The sequence below is a fragment of the Patiria miniata genome, unplaced genomic scaffold (genome assembly GCF_015706575.1).
Source record: "Patiria miniata isolate m_02_andy unplaced genomic scaffold, ASM1570657v1 HiC_scaffold_29, whole genome shotgun sequence".
Lineage (NCBI taxonomy): Eukaryota > Metazoa > Echinodermata > Asteroidea > Valvatida > Asterinidae > Patiria > Patiria miniata.
The window spans coordinates 26,470,328-26,493,630 of record NW_024037068.1 but is presented as its reverse complement, the minus strand read 5'-3'; the positions used below and the strand labels follow the sequence as shown (position 1 = coordinate 26,493,630).

The window sequence follows — 23,303 nt, the reverse complement described above, 5'->3', positions numbered from 1 at the left end:
TAATGATACCAGGGATTCCTCAAAGTTGCACTGTAGGCACTGTCGCCTGATTTTTCTCGGCATGACTGAAATGAAACTCCTTCAGATTGATCACAGAGAAAAAGCAAAACAGCCTTGACGTTTAGACGTGGAACTTACCTAGTAACAGGAGGAATTTAGTGTATGATTATACTGTGCTGGTTGCTGAGTTGTTAGACCCTCTCAGTTGTGCGTCTCATTACTCAGTCGCCATTATTATTATGGCATTATAGAAATTTAAAAAAATGTGGACTCAATATTGATGAACAAAATCATCAGTGTTTTGTTATTTCAAATTGTTTTATCTTAATATTTCAAATTGTTTATAGACAATGCTTTTTAGCCTTAACTGCATGTTATCTGTATTTCAGTAATTAATGTAAACATCTTCGTTCTTTTTTTATATTTAATTAAACTTCTGATATACACGTTTGTGCCATCAAAAGTAATTGGCAGGTCTAATAGCAATGCGAAAGTTTCATTTACATGATTACCCACGTCCAAGGTTACAATTGCAAAGGTAGGCCTACAATCGAAATATGCATCGCAACATTGTCATAAAAAAATAAACTAGTATAATTGCCATTTTACAAATTACTGAAATATCTCCATTATTTCAATCATAGTTCAGTGCTGACCACGATCGGTTGAATCTAACCAGCGATATAAAAGGCTGTGGGGGGGGGGGGGGTTGACAGGGTTTAAATTTTCAGGCTTTGACCAACTTTTTCTCCATTGGTTTTGTACTGAAAGCAAATAAGTTTAAATGTGCATTGAGACTATTTTTACATGTGATACACACTGTGCAGAGTACAATGGTTCAGAACCCTAGGTACATTTGAACTTAAAAAGCGCTGGAGCTGTTTGTCGATTTCTGATGGCTGGCAACGACCTTCAATATACAGCTACTGAACTGATTTTATGTGATAACCAGGAATAGGGGGAAGAAATTGGAACACGCACGTGACTTCCTGGTTGAATGCCATCAAAATCCCTCGGCACGGAGCACGCTTTGGTCGTACTTTGGGTGAGGGCGTCCTACCCCACGCACCTCTTAGACCACATCTAAACTTGTCTTGCAGCATCTTGGACATACGATACTCTTCTTATATCGGGTTCTTACATACAATTTTTAAGACAGTGATGCTCAATGATGCATGACCTAAGGAGTGCCTTCAAGAGAGTATTGTATGATTTGTTTGTAGGTTATCTTTCTATTAGGATACCGTGAATAATCATCAGTGATATGCAGAGACGCACCACAGCCGGCCGATGTTGGCAATGCGAGGATGACATTATTTTATTCATATCTTATTTAGTAACAAAATCAATAATAATAATAATATTAAAATGTTGAATTGAATTTAATTGATAATGGTTGTTTCACAGACATCGATGTGGCAATGGACAGGCTGAATTACATGATTAACACATCAATACAAAGGGTAGCGATGTGGGATCAAATAACACAATTAAAGTACAAAGATAAAATTACAACAATGTCGTTAAAAACACGCTGAAGAATTACATAATTTGGCGTTTTCAATCCCATTGGAGTCTTTCTTGGGCACCAAATGTAGTCTCGAGAGGTATATCTGATGGGGTTCAGACATTGGGCCCTCTTGAAATTTTCGCATCCATGTACATGTTTTCAGTATATAAACATGTATGTATTTTTTACTTTTACAAGCTGTGCTTGCTGGCAATTTGTAGCTGATATCTTAATTTCTTCTTGCATATTGTCGTGGGTTGCTGCCACTTGCTGGTCTGGTTAGGGGTGGGGGGGGGTGGGGGTAGTTCATCTTTCTGTATCTTTAGTGCAAATGTTTTTTTTTCTGTTTCTACTTTGATATTTGTGTGCTTTCTTATAGAACTGTTTACCCTAGTTTTTGAATTAATTTTTTTTTACTTAATGATTTTTCGATTCATACTGTTTTTCTTATTGCCCTTGGTTTTACAGGCTGCTATTTACAACCACTTATTGTTTATTTCACCACCAGAGGGATTGGATGTGGCTTTTAGGTCAGCCCGGGGGGGGGGGGCGTTGTTTTCTGTTATGTCCTAGGGTGTTCAGTACATACAGACAACAGTACAGACTATCACGCATCACTCGTTGAGCTAAACAACACAGTTGACTATTCTCTGGAACTATCGCCAATGGGGGATCGTTCATTCTCAAACACCTCTTCCAAACTCTAACACAATCCAGAAGTTCAAATACGACAAACTTCCTTATTAAAGACAATAAAATCTTCTCGCAAATCAAATTCGTTCACATCTCGTTTTTTTTCAGTTCGACTGTAAATCTTACATTAATTATTTGTTGATGTCAAATGTGTCAAGGGATACATGGGTTTGTTTAAGTCTTCAGGGTCGTTGATGTCTTTCTGGCGATCTGCAGGAGTTTGACTGCCTCTGCCTTGCCGGTCTCTTGCACCATCTTGCTGAAGATACCGTGTTCCTTCTGAAGCAGAATGTAAGGCTCGTCAAACTCGATGAGCTGCCCTGCGTCAAGCACCTGAAAAACAGCAACAACAACAACAACAACAAGACTTAATGATCACCTGGGGAATTAAAATACATCACTTTCTGAAAGTATTAATGATTTAAGAAAATATTTAGGATAGATAAATACGACACATCACCTCACAATGAATTACTAATGTAAGAACACTTTTTGTACTTGGTCAATCAGAACTCGATTATAATAAAATCTTACATAACATTTAATCTTACCATAACTTTGTCCGAATCCATGATTGTGTTGAGACGATGAGCTATTGTCAGAACTGTGCAGTGTTTGAACCGCCGTCTGATGGTTGCTTGAATCAAACGGTCAGTTCTGTTTGATTGAATGAAATAAATAATATAATAGAAACTTCATTATTTATATGACAATATTAAGATCACTTCAAACTGCTGCCAAATATGACTGAGGGTTTTGCCGTCTTTAATTTTCCATCAGAACTAAAACAACCGCAGATTATATCACTTTGACCATAAATGGTATGCGTCTATACCCGCAGAGAAAAATGACTAAGCTCTTCAACTCAACATGTACCCTGTAAAACAGGTGCTGGTGCAAGATAGGAACACGGTAATGAAGTGGTCTTTCCTAGATTTGTTTCAGGGTTAGAGTAAAGCTCCAGTGGTTTATGTACGGGTTATCGGATTGTCTGTATAATTAACCATGTGGATAATGCCATTTATTTAATTAAAGCGGGAGTTGCTGTTGCTCGATAATTTCTAAGCATGTACACTCACCTGATGTCCACATTGGCTGTGGCTTCGTCCACTATGAGGATCTTGTTCTTGCGTAGGATAGCCCTAGCCAGACAGAGTAGCTGCCTCTGACCCACACTGAAATTAGTGCCTCCCTCGGTCAAGACTGCCTCCAACTTGTCCGGTAGCTCCTCAATCGCTGGTTTCAACTCAACCTTTAATATGGGACACAAAAAGGCGCTCGTAAGAGTGGATATCATATCCAGATGTAGCCACTTCTAGTTTTCTAAGATTCCCAATCTTCCAGAGATTTGTCTGTTGCAAGATTTGTAACAGCGTTTAAGCCCCGATGCGTGTAAAACCATCAACGATGGAAACCTTGGAATAATGAATTAGTAGGTTTACGTTTTTAGACTATCAACTGCTGAAATTGATACCAAGCGACAGCCATGTGCGAGAAAAAGGAACATTGTACAGCTGCAATTATATGTTTTGTGTCATCTCACAAGTCTGAATGAATAAACAGAGTATAGTCGACAGCAGAACACATAACATACCTCTTCAACAGCCCTCCATATATCAGAATCAAAGTGCCCACTGAAAGGATCCAGGTTCTTGCGAAGTGTTCCACTGAATAGAACTGGGTCCTTTTGGGCATAGAGAAACAAAACAAGGTTACACGAAAAATGATATCTACGATATCACGAACTATTCTATAATGTTTATAGGTACACATTATGTTTGACGTTAACAAAGAACTAATCTTCAACATGTTCCAGAAAACTAGCAAAACACATGCTGCAGCCTACTCGAGAAGATTATTTCACTTTTGTTAAAGCTATAGTCCATCATTTGTAATTAGTGCATTTTGTTCGTTTGAAGCAACAAAAGTATTCAAAATCTAGTGAAGGATACTGAGCAACTAACCTGATGAAGTTTCAGCTAAGCTTCAGCTGTACATTCCGAAAAAGCAGCATTCTAAGATCTCAATTTCAAATCAAAAGTTACTGAATCATGTTTTGAATTCTTTTGAATTGCAGCTATACGCGGCGTCGCGCACTGATCCGACGAATTATAACAACCGCGCGCGCGTGTGCGTCGTTCCAATACTTGTGCGCGCTGCGCTGAATAACAAAACGAACAACTAATTTAAATTTCCTACGGTGCTTCTTAAGAATCACTGTTGGAAATGCCTTCTTTCGTTGATTACTTCAAAATGACAGCTTCCCAGAAAGAATAATTTCACAGGGAGTTTAGTTCCCTTACTATCTTTCAACCAAGTTTGTTTTTCAACAGTAATTACGCCAGTTACTTTTCGGATGGCTGCAAATGATGGACTATAGCTTTAACATAATTGTGTACAGTTTGCTAAGTTAAAGCAAACTGTTTTTCTGTTTTTTACATGAATTCCAGGAGTCTCTGTAGACATTTCTACGACATTCAAGATTACCTGTCCACTCTGACTCGTTCCTTTTCCATCTATGGATTTACAGAGACATGGTTCAGGGAATCTCCTCCGCCATACATTACAATGCCTGATTACAAACTTGTGCATTCATCTCGCTCAAATAAGATTGGAGGGGGAGCGGCCATGTTCATCCATTGTTCTCTGAGATTCCATATTCGAGATGATCTTATGCCACCTTCTGATGACTATGAGTGTGTGTTTATCGAAATTGAACGCAACTGTGCCCGTAATTTGATTGTTGGAAATGTCTACAGAGCTCCTGGAACCAACCTCGATAACTTTCAACGATCTTTAGATTCTTGTCTTAATTCCATTTCTTCGGAGAGGAAACTGTGCTACGTGATGGGAGATTTCAATCTGGATCTCCTGAGATACTCAGAGCATCTGCCCACAGACGACTTTGTAAATACATTTCTGTCTTATGGCTTTCGCTCCTTGATAGATCGACCTACTCGTATAACCCCTCATAGCTCCACCCTCATTGACACGATACTAACAAACAACGATCAAAGTGATATTATTGCAGGTATACTCAGCGCAGACATCTCCGATCATTTACCTTTGTTTCAAATTACTCCTTGCCTTTCTCTCGATTCCCACTCTGTGTCCAGGACCTACACCACTAGAGATATCAATAATAGCAATCTTTGTTCTTTTACTGCAGGTATCGCGTCCATGGACTGGACAGAGGTTTTTCAGTGCCAACAGGCTGATTTGGCCTATGATATTTTCATGAACCATTTTCTTGATTCATACAATTATCATTTTCCATTTACAACCAAAAGGACAGGTGATAAAAAGACCAAGCCACCTTGGATCACCAATGCCATCATCAATTCCTGCAACCACAAAAATAGGTTGTACAGGCGATTCTTAAGGAATCCATCAACGACCAATGAACGTCTTTACAAGAATTATCGTAATCGCCTAACAGCCATTATTCGTCTCGCAAAGACGAAATATTACACCAGCAAGTTTGATCAGTGCGAAAATGATATTAAAAGCACCTGGCGAGAGATAAATAAAATCCTTGGTAAAGGCAAAAATATAGGTCTTCCGGAGAAATGCTCAGATGGACAACAGGTGTTCTCCAATCCCGCTGACATTGCCAACTCATTTAATTCCTACTTTACTAATATAGGCACTACACTTGCTAACAAAATTCCACCCACTAACTCACAATTCAATGATTATCTTCACAAACCTAACTCTTCTTCTTTTTTTCTTAGCCCGACTTCTTCCGCTGAAATTGTTGAAATCGGCAAATCACTCAGGAGTGACACCAGCTGCGGGTTTGATGACATTCGTTCCTCTATTGTTAAATCGGTCATTACGTATATAGCTGAACCTCTTGCTCACATATTCAATCTGTCTCTATCCTCCGCTTCTGTCCCTTCGAACCTGAAGATTGCCAAAGTTACACCTGTGTACAAATCTGGCAATTCTGAGGACATTCATAACTATCGTCCTATTTCTGTTCTGCCGTCCTTCTCTAAAATTCTTGAGCGAATTGTTTATAATCGTTTGGCGAAATTTCTGTCTCGCTCCAACATTCTTTTCAATCAGCAATTCGGCTTCCGCCCACAACATTCCACGGACATGGCTCTGATTCATCTTACTGACATTATTTCTAGTTCTTTATCCAACAAACGTTCAACTGCAGGTATCTTCATCGACCTTTCTAAGGCATTTGACACAATCGATCACGGCATTCTTCTTTCCAAACTCAACTACTATGGAATTAGAGGACATACTCTTGACTGGTTTGAGAGCTACCTGACGGGCAGACAGCAATTTACTGTGGTCCATAAAACATCTTCCAGCCGAAGCGACATTACGCATGGAGTACCTCAAGGGTCCATACTTGGCCCCCTTCTCTTTCTGCTGTATATTAATGATCTGAATAATTCTTCTTCTTTACTTTCTTTTCTGTTGTTCGCAGACGACACCACTATCATCTATTCTAATCCTAATTTTGAATCTCTAATACATATCCTCAATGCAGAACTTATCAAGGTGTCCTCGTGGTTTAAAGCCAACAAACTGTCTCTGAATGCAAGCAAAACAAAATGTTTGTTCTTTCAAAAAGCCAGTTCTTCTCCCGATTCTTTTCCATCTATTTACATCGATGGTACGCCAATATCGGTCGCTCACAGTACCAAATTCTTAGGTGTTGTGATTAATGATCACCTTACCTGGAGTGACCACATTTCCACAATTACCAAAATCGTTTCCCGCAATACAGGTGTTCTTTCCAAGCTTCGCACCTTTCTTCCATCAACAACTCTTTTCACTCTTTACAATACACTCATTCTTCCGTACCTTAATTACTGTAATATTGTGTGGGCACGATCCAGTACTAACCAACTCCACTCCCTTATTGTCATGCAGAAGCGGGCCATCAGACTCTGCACCCTCTTACAACCACGCGATCATACTGCACCTCTATTTGCAAAACTTCGCACACTAACGCTCACGGATATTAACAAACTGCAAACAGGAATTTTCATGTTTAAGTACACTAACAAAATTTTACCTCAAGTTTTTTCAACCTTTTTCACTTCTGTGCATGACATTCATGAATATAACACACGTTCCAGAAATAATCTCTATGTCCCATTCTCTCGCACAACTTTCTACATGAACACTCTTCGTTTCCATGGCCCTCGTCTTTGGAACAGCTTAGATACAGCCTTGAGAACAAAGTCTTCTGTGGGCGGATTCAAATCAGGGTACAAAGAATATCTCATCTCCCGCTACGTATCATAGTCTCCCTCCGATTAACAATTATTTCTTTTCTTCTTCTATTATACTACTTCTATAGTCCCCTTGCAATAATTATTTTATGTGATATGCTCGTTGTTCTTTAAGGTATACTGTTTTCATGTCTATTTTTTTGTTTTGTTTAGTGGCATGTTTATATGTTCACTATTGCTTGAATGTCTCTTAACAGTTTATTTTTTTTTTGTGTAATTCTTTTTTGCCATTTGATTGTTCATCTTGTTTATCTTTCGTAAGAAATTTTGATTTGGCTGCCTACTTGTTTGTTCTTTTTGTTTCGTGATCAATTCGTTTTTGTTCACGTTTTTGTGTTTACCTGAACGTATTTGTATATTTTTGATTTTGACTGCATGTAGTTGCACGAAAATGTGATTATCGCATTATCGTTTTTGTTGCATCCATATATAATGATATCCATCATGTTTGAATCCCATGTGTATTATATATGCGTTTGTCCGATTGTTTGTATGTCTCTGTATTTGTCAAGTTGTCATTTCGGTTTTGTTTTGTGAAGGCATCGCCATATAAGCCCCCGGCTTCGGAAGATGCCCCCATAATTGCCTTTTTTTATGGTCCTTTCTTGCTTAGATATTTTCATGTATATTTTGAATAAGATTACTTTAATTATATTACTTATTAATTTATTTTGTTACATTGTCTTGTTTTCTTTTTGGCATTATGGAAATAAATGTTGATTGATTGATTGATTGATTGAAAAGGGCTTAATTACCTGTGGGATGAATGAGACTTTCTTGCGGAGGTCATGCAGTCCTATCAGGGCTGTGTTGATACCGTCTATCATTATGGTGCCTGTGGGCTCAGCCAATCTCATCAACACTGTCATCAGGGAACTCTTGCCGGCTCCTGTCCGGCCTACGATGCCCACCTGAAAGCCGCGATATGATGGGTGAAAGGACGATTTTTTTTAAGCCTTCGAAATTGTTCTTGGTATAACTTGGTCGAATTCACTCTACACAAATGTGTTCCAACCAGTTAATCTTAAACTAAGCTACAGTTGATGGAGGTCTTGAGTCATCCTGAGAGATAATTTATCCAACCTTCCTTGAAAATTCATGCTGGTACACGTTCTTATCCTTATTTAATAATAACACAATAAAAAACAAAAAAGAAGATTGATAGGACTGAGGTTATCGATCACATCGGAAAGTTCATGTAGACGCTTCATTCTTCCAATCCCTCGGCTGATGCCTGATTCTGACTCGCATTTTGTTTGCATGTAAAGTGGAACCTTCGTTTGCATACATGGACATGTAGTCTCACCTTTTCTGTTGGCCTGATGGCGCAGTTAATTTCGCGTAGTACCAATGGCCCATCATCACTGTATCTCAGAGAGACGTCTTGGAGCGTAATGCCGCCATCTTGTGGCCAGTCTGGAGGTGGCATGTGATCGGTTTGCAACTGTGCCTCCGGTTTGATATCGATATACTGGCAAACACGCTCCACTGAAGTCATCTGAATGTACATAAATGACAGAGTGTCAGTGTATGATGACACAGATAGCTTTAAAAAAAATTCAGCTTGTACTGTCGACAAAATATTGTGACGTCAAAGCAGACTGAATTTTGATGAAACGCTCGAATGTTGTCGTCGAGTCCTGCATAGACGCACTTGAGCCCGTCCCAATTGCATGCATCGACTTTGGAAGTGTCCCGCTTTGAAATGAAATCTTGCCACTAAATCAAACTAAACGTTGGTCGCCAGATTAATATTGTAGTTTATCACCTCCTCTGACATCTCTCTGCTGACCATGATAGCTGACCATGATATCACCATGATTGCTGATCGTCTCGCATCCGACTTGGGTCTTGTCCAAATGCACGGGATAAACTTTGTGTCGACAGCTTTAGCGCTGGCAAAGAGACAGGGTGAAAAAAGCCATAGCCAGAAGAATGGCGTTGGGAAGAGGGAATACTGTACGGACGTACCTGGTTTTCTAACTCTGCACTCTGTCGCACCGCCCACTGGAACTCCCCCATGAGACTCGTGGCATAGATCAAGGAGAGACCGACAATGCCAGAGTTGAGATCAAGAACTTTGGGGAAAACATATCGAATGTACTCCTTTAACCAGGTTATCCGCTACACGGACTTTGGCAATTTGTTCAAACCAATAATATACCAAATTCATCACATGTGGCTGTTTGTAGCATATCTGCTACGCCTTCTAAAGTGAAATAGCCCTCTCTTTTGATCATTACTAATTACCTAAAGCTGTTATAGGTGAATCCAAGATGGCGGTCAGCTCAATTCTTAGATGGTACCTCTTGTAATTAAAAGGATGCGCAAAGCTTGAAGACGAAGTAAGGACTAACATCTCTTTAATTACTTTGTCCCTAATAGTTAGTAGATTGGTCTAAGCCCTACATTCCGAACAATAATGGGTTTACTTGGTAACAGTATTTTTTTTTCTTCAAATGTGCTCATTTGGGTGACAGTGTCGGTATTTGTACACGTGTCACTTGTGCAAACACGCATCCACATGAGCAGTGTACATACACATGTGTATAATAGCCATTGTACATGTATATGCAAATCCTTAGCACATTTGAAGCATTTTTGTTTAGTTTTACCCCAAAAGAGTCTAAAAAAGAATGAATATTGAAATTGTCCTCAACTGCTGTATTGTCTTGATTTATACCAGGTTAACTTGTCCTATAAAGTCGGATTTACTCTCAAATGTTAGCCAACATACCAATTGCCTACACACTTGAATGAATTCCTCTTAAAAGTTCGTAAATTGTTATCCGAATCAACAAACGATTGAGGCACTGTAAGTTCACGATAAAGTCGGGCAAAACTTGTGTACTCATTATTAAATGTCATTATCTTCTGTTTACTGGGCTGATATAATAGGTGTAGTTACTAACTTACGATCTGCGGCAAGGATGCAGGTCAAACTGACTCCGGTGATAACTAATACACACAAGAAATCCAGCTGAATACCGAACCATCGAGTCGCGGACAGGAATAGGAACCATGCCCTAGTGTGGCCGTCCAGGTACCCGTCAAAGTCCGCAGTGAATCGCTGCTGAGCCTTGAAGGCGCGGACGGTACTCAGACCAGTCAGGGTGGCTGACAGGTGGGAGAATACCGGACTGCGAGCTGAAACAGGTGCACATGATAACTAACCGTCAAAATATCGCATTAACAAGACGCAACTGAAAATTTGTTTGATGTCTGAAGTCCTCACGAGTTCATCAGGAAAGAATATCAGGTTTAGTGACAAGCTACATCAAGAACTGTGAGTAACTATTGCCGTAACAAACAGGTTTGGGTCCATGGGACAAAACAGGTAATGTTTCTGAAAAGAAAATAATTAACGGCCCCAATTTTGTTTAAAGGAGCAAATGGTATATTTAATCTAAAGGGGCGTACATAATTTTGCTGAAAACCAAGCTCAAAATTATCTGGAAATTTAAATTGGAGCGTAAATATGGTATTTTTTTCTTTAAAAAGTAAGCAAAAGTTCAAAGGGAAATGCTCCTTCCTGCTCTTTCCTGCGCCTTCTTCCCCCTGCTGGATACGTTACTAACTGTGACAGAGGTATTTTCTCCATTGTACATCATTTTACATGTGGTTTTGTGATCATGCATTTCAACGTTCAAGACTGGCCTACCTTTTCCTTCTAATCTTTTAACGTCTCGAGAGGAGGCTAGGTAGTACTTCCTTGTGAAGTGAAAGACGACTCCGATCGGCAATGTGAAAGCGAGGCAAAAAGGATTGAAGATGGAGATCACGATGACAGTTGCAATCGCACCTAAAGAAAGCTGGAGAAGAAGATGAAACAATGACATTAATTAACAACAGGAAATGGAGGCATTGACCATCAGGTATTTTGATTGACTTTTCAAGATACTCAGAGAATCAATATTTAAGTAAATACAATTGGTTAGAAATTGTCATTAGAAGGCAACTTTTTTTTTTTAATATACAGATAATATTGTTTGTGCAATGTGTACTTTACCTCAAGGAATTCGGTGAATGTGGATGGCAAAACGTCATCCATGTAGCCGATATCCTTAGCAAAGCGATTCAGAATCCGACCTGAAACCAAAATATACATCCATCGGGTCCATGCATTAGTGGCAGGATGTTTACATTTTGCCACCGTGCAGGCAATATGTGGTATCAAAGATCTCCCATGAACCCCTTCGAGGTTGGCGTAGAGCCCGAATCAGATCACGTGCCCATTCGGTGCACACGAATGTCTAATAATGATCCATCCAACTGTGATGTGGGTATGTGTGCAGGCCCTGCAGTATGATTGAACAAACTCAGGGCCTCGATGATGTACATATATAACGCACAAAATTCTTTGTTTAAATGTAAACTACAAAAACATGAACCTCTCATTGCCTTCAAGGATACCGATTGCACTTGACCAACGCGGTGATTGATTATGACAGTGTCTCACCCACGGGATTTGTATCAAAAAACTGCATGGGCGCTCTGATGATAGCTTCAAACATCTGGTTGTGAAGAGCCTTTGATGCCGTAACAAAGACATGATAGAACAGAAAGGCCCGAAGAAACGAGGCGGCGGTGGTAGCTCCACACAAGATGGCGTATATCCTGATGTAGTATGACCGGTTGCCGTACTCCGTACCGTCCTGATAATACTGCAAAGAGGACAAAATGAAAAAAAAAAAACACAGTAAGCTAGGCCAAGCGTTTTTGGAGGTGTTACCTGTCACATTACTAACATTTGAGTAATCGTTTGTTACAATAATCACTTTTTCAGGCCTGATTGGAATTGCATTCAATGTCATCGCTACGTTCTTCGAGGCGCCCTTGCTCTCGTGAGTAGTCTACACAGACAGTTGAACTCTTGGGGGATCAAGTAAAAAAAAAAAAAAAACCCAGAATTAAAGTTTGCGCCTACTCGCTAGCTTTCAAAACTCCTGTCCTTTTCAATGTAACTGCACGTATCTTGAGTAGATCACACACCAACCTATACATACCTTTCACGCGCACATCTCAGTACAAGAACACACTTCGCTTCTACGGTCCCAGTCTTTTGAATAGCATTGACCAATCAAGTCCAAAACCTCCATGGGCTCTTTTAAGAACTCCTTCAAAGAGTATCTTATCTCCCAATATGAAGCATAGATTGTTTTTTTTTTCCTCCTTTGGCTTGTTCTCCAGCGTTGCCATCTCTTTTCGCTATTTTTATGGGTTTTTTTCCCCAGTCATTTTTCTTGATCTAAGTTCTGGTCAGAATACTTTGTCCCCTTGTTTATCTTTGTCTTTGACTTAATTAACTAACTATTTGATTATTTCATGTCTTTGTTCTCGTTTCTAAAGGCACTCCGCTACAAGCCTTGGCTTATTAGGATTGTGCCTCCACAATATTGTATTCTGCTTTCTATTATGTTATTTTTTAGTATGGTAATAAATGTAATATTGAATTGAAGTGAAGTGAAGTGAACTGGACTGGACTGGACTGGACTGGACTGGACTGATCAAGTGCACTTTAGTAAATGCCTAGGTACGCCATACCTTTCCTGATACTGATCCTAACCGTCAACCAACCTGACTGGTAATATTTCTGTCCACCAGATCGTTCTCTTCTTCGTTTGTCCACATCGCTAGCCAGACATCCGCGTAAGAAAGCAATGCCTTAAACCAAAAGCAGAGAAGCAGAAACTGTAGCCTAGATGAGCCAATTCTATAGAATGCCGTTTATGTTTGTTATTTTCAAACAAACACAGTATTGTAACGGAAAGTGTAGGGACTTATAGCTAGTTTATTTACAACGTCATCCCTATTGCACTAACGTAAATTCACTGTGTGTTGGTGACTGGGCGGAGCGTAAGAGCCTAGTGGCTGAATGCGCGTACGCTATTGGTTGCCTAAGGCCCATAGGTTTAGTACATGCATATGTGTTTGTACGGCGTATGCTTGTTCACGTGAGGGCTATTCACGTGATCGCGCGAAGGTGTTGTGCTGTGGACAGCGGACGGTACGGTCGTGTATTGCTCGCGTTCTGTGTTTTAGGTAATGCTGACGCGCACTGTGTAAGGCGCTGGCCCTGACTGTGCTGAAGTTACGCTGTGTGATGCTGACGCGCAGCCGTACAAGTGAATGTACGGAACGATGCTGACGCTATTTTGCATGGGTAAGGCGTAAATCAGGTTAAGGCTGACAGCGTGTATTACTTACATTGGCGTGCATTGCTTACATTGGCGTGTGTTATTTACATTGGCGTGTGTTATTTACATTGGTGTGCATTGTTTACTTAGGTACATTGTTTACTGAGTGAACGTTGCTAACTTGGTGTGCATTGTTTACTTAGTGTACATTGTTTACTGAGTGAACGTTGCTGACTTGGTGTGCATTGTTTACCGTAGTGTACATTGTTGACTTAGCAGTGCCTTGTTTACATTGGGCGCATTGTTCAAGCTGTGCGCGTTGCTGCTTAGTTGAGCTGTCAGTTAACTCCCAAGTGTAATTAAGTGACCCTGATAATTAACAACCCCATCAAAACTCAATCACTACTGCCTATTTCTTGATTATTGTATAATAAATTACGTTCATATTTGTTGTGCCGACAATCCTGTTGTCCAGGTGTATTTGTTGTTGGTTTATTGTGCAATTAACAGTGGGTAATCACAATCATCATAATCGGCGGTATATTTCCTCCAAAACGGACCTGCTCCCTAGGCCTTGAGGTCGCTCTGAGTGGTCTCTCGTCTTGGGAAAGCTTGCGTTCGGGAAGATCAGCTACACTCTAATAGGTGTCAGACTTGGTCCCAACGAACTTAGGTTTGGCCCGGGGAGATCCCCGCCACAGTATCAATGGTAACCATGTTGTCCATCAACGGTGTACCATAGTAAGCCAACAGATTATTTCCAAGCTTACTTATGATTTAGAATGACTTCCTTTATGAAAGTAAGTAAACAGATTATACAAAAAAACCTCACGACTAGTATTGAGTTTGGGGCGGCAGAAGCAGGCTCTTCTTTTTTATCCTGGCGATTTAGAATCTACCTGTGCACCGACTACGACAATGACCCAGACGAGCGCAAAGGGGACCCCTGCAGCCGCTACGAGGAACCGGATGTACACCATCCACTCCACAGTGCCGGCCGCCATCTCCTCCGGGACGATACCAACAGGTGTCTCAACCTAAGCAATTAGATAATGCATCATTTTATGTAATATCATATCAATGAATTCCATTTAGATTGTATGCTTAGAAGGAATCCACTTGCGAATAGTTTTTGAGCATGAACCAAAGAAACGCACCCCATCCGAGTCATCTGAACAGATGGACACCTTGTCGTCAAGTCGTTCCGGATTTACATCCTGCTTATCCTCTCCATCGTAATCACCATCTTCAGATTTCTTCTTCAAAAGGGATGCAAAGTCCATGCCGTCTTCCTGCAGCTCTTTGTAGGTTCCGTATCCAGCCACCTTGCCCTTTCAGACAAGAGACAAATGTCTTAAAACAATAACCACCTTCAGAAGAAAATAATGTTGTCATTTCTTTTCTTTCAAGACTGACGTTATTAACGTGCAGTGAACTGATTCTATAAAATAATAATTCTCAATACAGCTTTGCAGCATGTACTATCACTTATACAGCTACTCAAAGAGGATATCCTCAAATAATGTGAACTAAGTTAATGTAGGATTATCTCCGGAAACGCTGCGAAATGAAGGCGGCTGCCAAAAAATATATATTTTAGAGGTCGTTTTATTTAATTACCTCCTGAAGGATGAGAATCTTGTCAGCCTTGTCAATGAATTGAAGCTGATGGGTGACAATGATCACAGCTTTGTCCCTCATTTCATGGAGAATGCACCTATGGGAGACAAAGGGTCGTTACGTCTCAAGATAATGAAATGTTTCTTTAAAAATAGGTAGATTTGTGTGTTTTTTATTGTAGATATTCTCACTTTTCAAAGAGGTGTCTACCAACTGCCGGATCCACTGCACTCAGAGGATCATCTAGTAGATACACATCGACATCACTGTACAAGGCCCTGGCGAGGCTAACCCTTGCCCTCTGACCTCCACTAAGGGTCACACCACGCTCACCAACCAGCGTCAGGTCACCTTCAGGAAGCAGTTCGATATCCTGTAAAAAAAGAAGCTCAAGTTTTGGTATCAGCCTCGAGTTTTCATCTGTGGCTTAGGAATTATCAATAAACCTGAATTGTCAAGACAACGTGAGAGTTTTCTTTAACCTTTGTCCGGGATGACATAGTTCAATGTTGTCCCAAGCAAAACGCGGCATAATATAAAGTCTCTCAAATCTCTCAAGAAATTGCCCCCAAATCTCCTAGAACAGAGACTGTAGACGAAGTCAAGATTTGGAAAACCAAAGAAGTGTCATGCAAACATCACCAGCGATTGAACAGCGCCACTTTCAATGCTCCCAACATACTTACTCTGGTTAGTGCACAATGTTTAATGATTCGCTGGTACTTGGCCTGCTTGTATTTGCTGCCGAAGAGGATGTTGTCTCTTAGCGAGCCAGAAAGGATCCAGGGCTGTTGAGCCGTGTAGCCAACCCGACCATTCAAGACGTTAACTCCTGATACAGTAGGTATCTCTCCCAGTAAGGCAGCCAGAAGCGAAGACTGTCAGGAAGAAAACAATAAACACTTGAGATTGTGACGCCTATATCTGTTCATTTCGTGTATTCATTGACGTTTTACAAGCGGGGGCCTAACACAAGAGTGCAATCATAACTATCTAATCGGTCTTTGACTGACTCTACCAGTCAAGAGAAATTGTGGAGAATCTGGAGAACAGGAGAACACTTCGAGCATCTCATAACCACTTAAACAGGATGTGAGCGGCTTACCTCACCTGTAAAAATTGAAAGTTGAACTACACACACCAAAATGAAGAGTAAAGTAAATATGTGGCAAAAGTGCGACACACATGTAGACTGGTTAGGAGACTAGCGCAATGTAGGGAAATTTTCCCCAGTGAGCAATGTCACAGGGTGGAGCAAAGGGGACATCTCTATAGTCTGACGTCCAATTGGTCCGACGTCCTATTGGTCCGACGTCCCATTGGCCCGACGCCCCATTGGTCCGACGCCCCATAGGGTTAGGGTTAGGGTAAGGGTTTAGGTTAGGGTCAATCAACCTGAACCAGTGGAACTACACAGTAATGTTTCAACGGACCAATGGGACGTCGGACCAATGGGACGTCGGACCAATGGGACGTCGGACCAATGGGACGTCGGACCACTGGGACGTCGGACCACTGGGACGTCGGATCAACGGGACGTCGGAGTAATAAATTGATTTATCCAAGAAGCTCAATCAGGTCATGTGAAATTCATTATCCATTATCCGAAAAGGCAATTGTTGATTCAATTAACTATATTTCCATTGTTGTGGTCCGAATCCAGGTGTCATGCAGTGCCTATTTGACTTATTAGGCAGAGTTAGCCAATCAGTTCTTTCGGTGGTAAACTTTCACCAAAACGAACTTGCATCCCTTAGCCTTTAGACTGCTTGTAGGTCTCCGGTTCGAGGAGAATCCACCACAATATGTCTAAGAAAGGATTCACCGGATTCGAATCATTTGGTTTACTCACCTTGCCACACCCAACAGGCCCAATGACTGCAAGCAACTCCCCTGGTTGAATTCGGAAACTGACGTCTTGTAGCACTGTGTTCCTGGTGTCCTTTTGATTGAGTTAAAAACAATTTTATATCTGACTGTGTTTTACACGACATTTTTACTTTGAATCGAATAAAGAATTCGTGGAAAAACAACGATGACACGAATTTTACTTCCATCGTTCCATCGGACAATGTTATGGCGATACTGCAGTGCCGTGGTCTCCACCTGGCCTGAGACATTGAATTTGTGGTCTGCGGGTACTTCTGCATGTTGTGGGTTCGAGTCCAGCCTGCAGCTATGGTGCTTGTGCCCTTGGGCAAGGCACTTTGTCAATTATTGCTTTTTTCCATCCCGGAGTAAATGGGTACTTTTGAGGGTAGAGATTGTTATAGTGGTAGATTTTGGCTGCTTTGCGCCTAAATGGCAGCATCGAGCTGTATACTCCACATGGAGCTCTTATGGTATTTGGAATATTTCATTGGCCAAACGAGCAGGATAATAATGATGTAGCGCCTTACTGGTGGATACGTGCGCTTTATAAATACCCGTTATGGTGATATGGACATTTTCTTGGTTGGGTCGACTTTTTTGTATAATAGGGCGATGAAACTAATAAGGGCGACAGATCAAGTACTGTCGCCCTATTCCCTAAAATCGCCATTTGGACCAGTGCTAGGGATAGGGTTTATGGTTTAGGTTGAGGGTTTAAGGTTAGGGCTAAGGTTAGGGCTAGGGTAATTTTGTGCACAAGTCTATGAAGTGTCCACCTATTGGGGTTGCTAGTAATACTATCGCAATTATACCATTTAGGTCCACACTTCAGCGTGGGAGGTTTACCATTAGGAGACGTGTGGAATTTCAACGTCTTTTAAATGCCTCAGCTCCTATTGAGAGGCAATATTTCAGTGTCGCAAACACGCTGGATCGATTGCTCATGTTCCAATTAGTAAAAAAAATACAAAAAAGGCGTTACTATGAGGGAAATTGGGGTTAGGGGTGGGAAAAAGCGAATTATTTTTCAGTGCACAAGTCTATATGAATGTTTCCCGACGTGTATGATTATCGACAATATTATAATTATTACTAAAGGCAACTCTACCTTGTTCCAAGATCCGTACATATTCTCCACGACAATCCGGGCCCGTACGTCTGTCTCAGTATTGAGCTTGTTCGCATGAGGATTAGTCTCGACTGGTTCCTCTTCCTCGCTTACGGCAGTTCTAAGGTAGTCAAGCAACTCACCATTGTCCGCAGACTCAATCACACTATTCGTTCTGTTTGTTTGTGCGCTCTCTGGATGCTCTGAAATGTCCAACTTATCATTCTTTAAGGTATCATCTGCTTTGATCTCGTCCAATAGGGCCGTTTGCTCTTCCAGGAAAATATCATCCATGACGTCCGTATTAGGCTCGTTTACGTGTCTCTGCAGCTCATCCATCAGCAAAAACATCTGGTCAGAAGCAAACAAGTATAACTATAGACACTATGAAAGACACCTTCTTTTGTATACAGCATACCACGCCGGACCTAGGGTGTGTTACATGTAATTCAGAGTGTTGTATTTACTAGAATGCGGGTCCTGTTCACCGTGCAGATAATTTTAACAGCCGCGACCAAAGGCTTATGGTTGTAACACATGTATAACATGAATCTGTATTAACATTGTTTTTTTATTAAGAGTCTACTGTAATTATCTCAAGTGTAACTGTTCATCAAGGTCTTTATCACCCGAAGTCTTTGAATGGAGTCAAGTACTCTGAACGGTTGGAAGCCAACAACCACCAATGACGGGGAACACTTTGGGAACTCGACAATTTAGAAAGTTGAGCTTCATTTATTGAGACTCGGTTCATTATAGTCTTAACCCTAAAGGGGCCGGGTTATTTGACCATCTCTCAGCCGGGGGGGGGGGGGGGGGCGGATTCGGCCCCCCCCCCCTAAGATCTCGGCCATCGAGTGACGAAAAATTTTGAAACTCGATACATGCATAGAGCAACTATTCCTTGACTTACCCAAGAAATTCATGACTATAGGTTAAAGGGTTTTGAATTATGGCTAATTAATTATTCATATGTACGAATGGCAATTCTGCTCTGTGTACACGACGTATATGCGAAAATTCAGTTTTCACGGCGTGTAGCGCCGGAAAATTTTTCACTACGCGGCAACCCGTGGTCCTTTTTTATGTTTTTGGTATCAAAAGATGCGCAAAGCTCGAGGCTAAAAAGTCATAACAGCTCGGGTCACGACAAATTTTTTTTTAGAGGCTATCACGGAAAATGTTGAGGGGGGGCGGATTCCGCCCCCCCCCGGCCCTTTTAGGGTTAATTCGCCGGCGTGAGGATTTTCTCTTTGCAATTCTCACCTGAATCCTTCGAATGGAGACGAGTCCCTCCGACCCGTGCATGATCGCGAATGGGAAATGGTTGGACAGGCAAATCCTGGCGCTGTAGAACAGTGCGAGCACGGGGAAGACCTTAGAGGGCGTGACAGGATTTCCCAGAGAGGCGTAGACGATGAATGTGATGAATGTCGTCAACAGAGCGCCATCGAACCGGAGGGCTCCAATTATTGCGTGCAAATAGGCACTGTGTAAAATCTTTCGTACCTCCTTTCTGTAGACAGAAAGAAGCAAAACTATGTACGAAAAACCATGCTTTTTATTCTGCAGAGTACTCATTTGGGAAACGGTTTATTTGCCAATCGTCTGACCATCGTGAATTTGAACACCTACGAGTGTGTACTCGGTAGGTCTGCCAGTTCTAAATAATCACCTGAACTGACAGGAATTGGCAAAGGCCGAAAGGGCTCCTCACAGCAGCCAGAGGCCACAGACAGTTGAAAACAAGCCTTGTCAACAGGTAAGCTCATTGACTTTAATCCCTCATATCCATCTTATTTTTGAGGAAATGAACTAAAATCTTCCTCGCAAGCCACCAGTTACGCACACCTCTTTGCCCCCGAAATTTGGTTGTGGATCTGCCATTGCTCTGAGCAAATCTTGGAAGAGGAATTCAACTTACGCTCGGCTTTCGGCGACCAGTTTTCCAAACGAATGTTCCCACGCGTATATCTTGATGACGCGTATGCCAGATATCACTTCATTCATGATGCGGATCCTTGCATCCGACAACAAGGCCGTTTTGGATCTGAAAGGGAGAAAGCACAATATAAACTTTTCTGCAAAGATCTGGGGACTTTATTGAGGTCGTTTGCAGTTTCAAATGAAAAAAAGAAACACTCTTCATGCATTGGAGGTTAGTAGAGTATGAAGTTATTGGTTTCTGTAACAAAACATTTCACTATGTATAGGGTTTGTATAACAAAATATGCACATACCAGACAATTGCTTACTTCGAAGACATTGGTACCATATTATACTGAAAGGTGTAGTCAGGTGTAGTGGTAGTGTAATAGCTGTTGCACCGAGTGGTGATTAATGGTACTATGCTAGTAATAGCGAGCATTCTCAAGGCAATATTTGACACTGCTAAAATACCAATTGAAACGGGGGGTCTAAAACTGCCGTTTATAAGCAAACATTATCCCAATGGTTATCTGATCGACAGTTTACCCAAGAATAAGTCAAAAGGAATATCACGATAGGTTTCTGAATGCACCCAGGATTACCTAAATTTGGAAGCTAGTTTCCCAATGTAAATTTGGAGGGGTGCCATGAAGATCAAAATGGAAGTCCCGGCAAGGCAAGACACTCCGATCTCTCTCCAGGCTAGGGCGACCACGATAGTCAGCTGTAGAGGAGCTATCCAGAGGTAGTGGAGGAGCCGGAAAGCCTAACAAGAAGGAGACGAGGCAGCTTGATTCATTATTAAGCAACTTCTGACATACGAAATGGGGAAAAGTGGGAGGGATCGATGGGGTTGATCGATTGATATCCGTTTTGACTTTAGAGTTGCTATTACATCTGGTGCACGATGACACAGTACCTGTTAACAGTCAGAATGTTACATTAAATGCTCACACAATGTCTCATCGAAGTGGTGTAGCCAACAAGTAAGGATAATTTATCCTGTCCAACAACATTTTTTTCACGAGTGTTTTTTGAACGTCGCGCGATTGTCGGCATTGTTATGCCATGAAGAGCAACACCTATAGTCCGATAGTACCTATGATCGACGGCTTTTAGTCTGCTTACCAGACCAAAATATTCTGACTATTTCTGATGAATAAGGGGTAGTACGTAGCCGTTAGTGTCACTTGACCGAAACGGGAGGATTTTCGAATACATTTCGTCGACACTCTCGGATAGCACCTGGGTAATTTTGGGTATAAAATAGGTTTTCTTTGCCTGCACTGCTCATTAAAGAGAATACGCAAATGAGAGATATAAGTTGATAAAAATTCATACTTGCATGAAACAAAGAATGTAATTCAATGAATACTCTGTGAATCAAGTATTGCACGACGGACGAGCTTCGCTGCATCACTTCGCATCACATTGGTTCCAAAGTGTTCTTTACAGTATCAAGTTGATATATTGGTCACACCCAAATAATTATCAGAGGATTCAATTTCTGCTCAATTTGTCACCACAGTTTTACAACACAAACAGTTTCCACTATGGAGTATCGTGGATAATTGTAAGTCCCACTGGCAGTCACACGCGTTTTTTGATTTTTTTTTTTTTTTTTTTTTTTTGGGGGGGGCACCTACCAAATCGAATCTGTTGACGTCATTGGATAAGATGTTGACCAGTTGACGATTGTCGTTTCTCCTAAAGCTAGGTTGCTGAGTCTTAAGGCCTGCAATATTGAGAAGGGAAAAAAGTATTAGCTATAACACTTGTACTTTATAAGGACATAAAAATGTGAGAATACTGCGAGGATCCTCTTACCAATATCATATCGTGCTTAAGATATCCTTGCTGAGATTACTAATTGAATGAATACGCATCGCTGGAGTAATCCTGTGCTCTGAGTTTGCTACGTATGGGCGCGTTTTTTGTTACTGGTGCTGTCATCTTTTGTATTTGACAACATGATGGGGTTTTGGTTTGTATTGTCACCTTAGCCCTCCAATGAAAACATGCATTGTGAACCTTGCTATTACTTGGGTCAATTTTAGTCAACCCCCGTTGGTCTGTACACAGTATGCCAGGAGGTGAGATAGAAACATTTTGACCGTTTGTGACCTCTTAAATAGCAGGAGGATTAGTACCTTATACTGATTGAACGGTAGGCCTTATAGGGTATTACACCATGCTGGATTTACTCCATGTTGGTTTCACCCCATGCTCCAATTTCCTACTTGAAATCTTGAATCACCTTTCTGAAGATGAGACCCGAGCAGGCCGTCCTTAGCCTCATTCCTGTGATCCAATAGCCGAAGTAGCAAAAAGGCTGGCTATAAGTATGAGCAGGGAAGACAAGGACATGCCCAATGCTTGCAAGTAGGCTTCCGTGGTCGACACGAGGTCCGTGGAGAAGTACAGAACAAGACGACTCAGCATCACTGGCTGGGCCATCTTCAAGACGACCTAATGTTGATAATATCCACATCCAAAATACATGTATGAGAAGTAAGACAGATATCAGAATAAACGAAACACGGGTTGAATATACGAATTTACGATTTATTGTTGAAACAACCTTTAAAAGTTTTCTTATAATGTAAGACAGCATTTAATATTGTCCGTAGTGATTTGTATCAAACATGTACAAACACAAGACCCATTCTGACAACAATTGTAGGGGTGGATTATAACTTCTTCTTTTTTTTTGCGGAATCCCCGCTGCCATTTTAAGGAAAAAAAAAATATCGTTGATTATCCATCGGCCCTTTGGCCACGTGCAACCCATCATGTTATTAGCAGCGATACCTACCTCAGAGTGAATACAGTCATAAATCGCTGTAGAAATTGTGCTCCATCATTTTCATTTGTCCCGGGGATTCCAATCATTGTAAAACCTTAAGAAGGGTTTACCCAAGTACTATTAACATGTGTGATGTGCAACTTGCAAAATATAATCCTGGACCATTGTTGTACAACAATTAAGGGAGCCTGCAGATCGCTGAAGCGAAGCCCCTTTTGGAACTCAGACTATAATGTGGGAACTCCTGGTTCCAGCACATAAGCAACAGCTTAAACGCCAGAAACCAGATGAATGCCTTGTTCACAAGGTGGAATATGAGGGTATTACAGCGACTGCATGCATGTTTTGCTTGAACTGAATCGGTCTT

General features: G+C 41.1%; 1 pseudogene; it reads right to left on the bottom strand.

The window, feature by feature from the left end:
• Positions 1 to 1,956: 1,956 nt before the first annotated feature.
• Positions 1,957 to 22,599, bottom strand: LOC119735758 (annotated as a pseudogene).
• Positions 22,600 to 23,303: the final 704 nt, after the last annotated feature.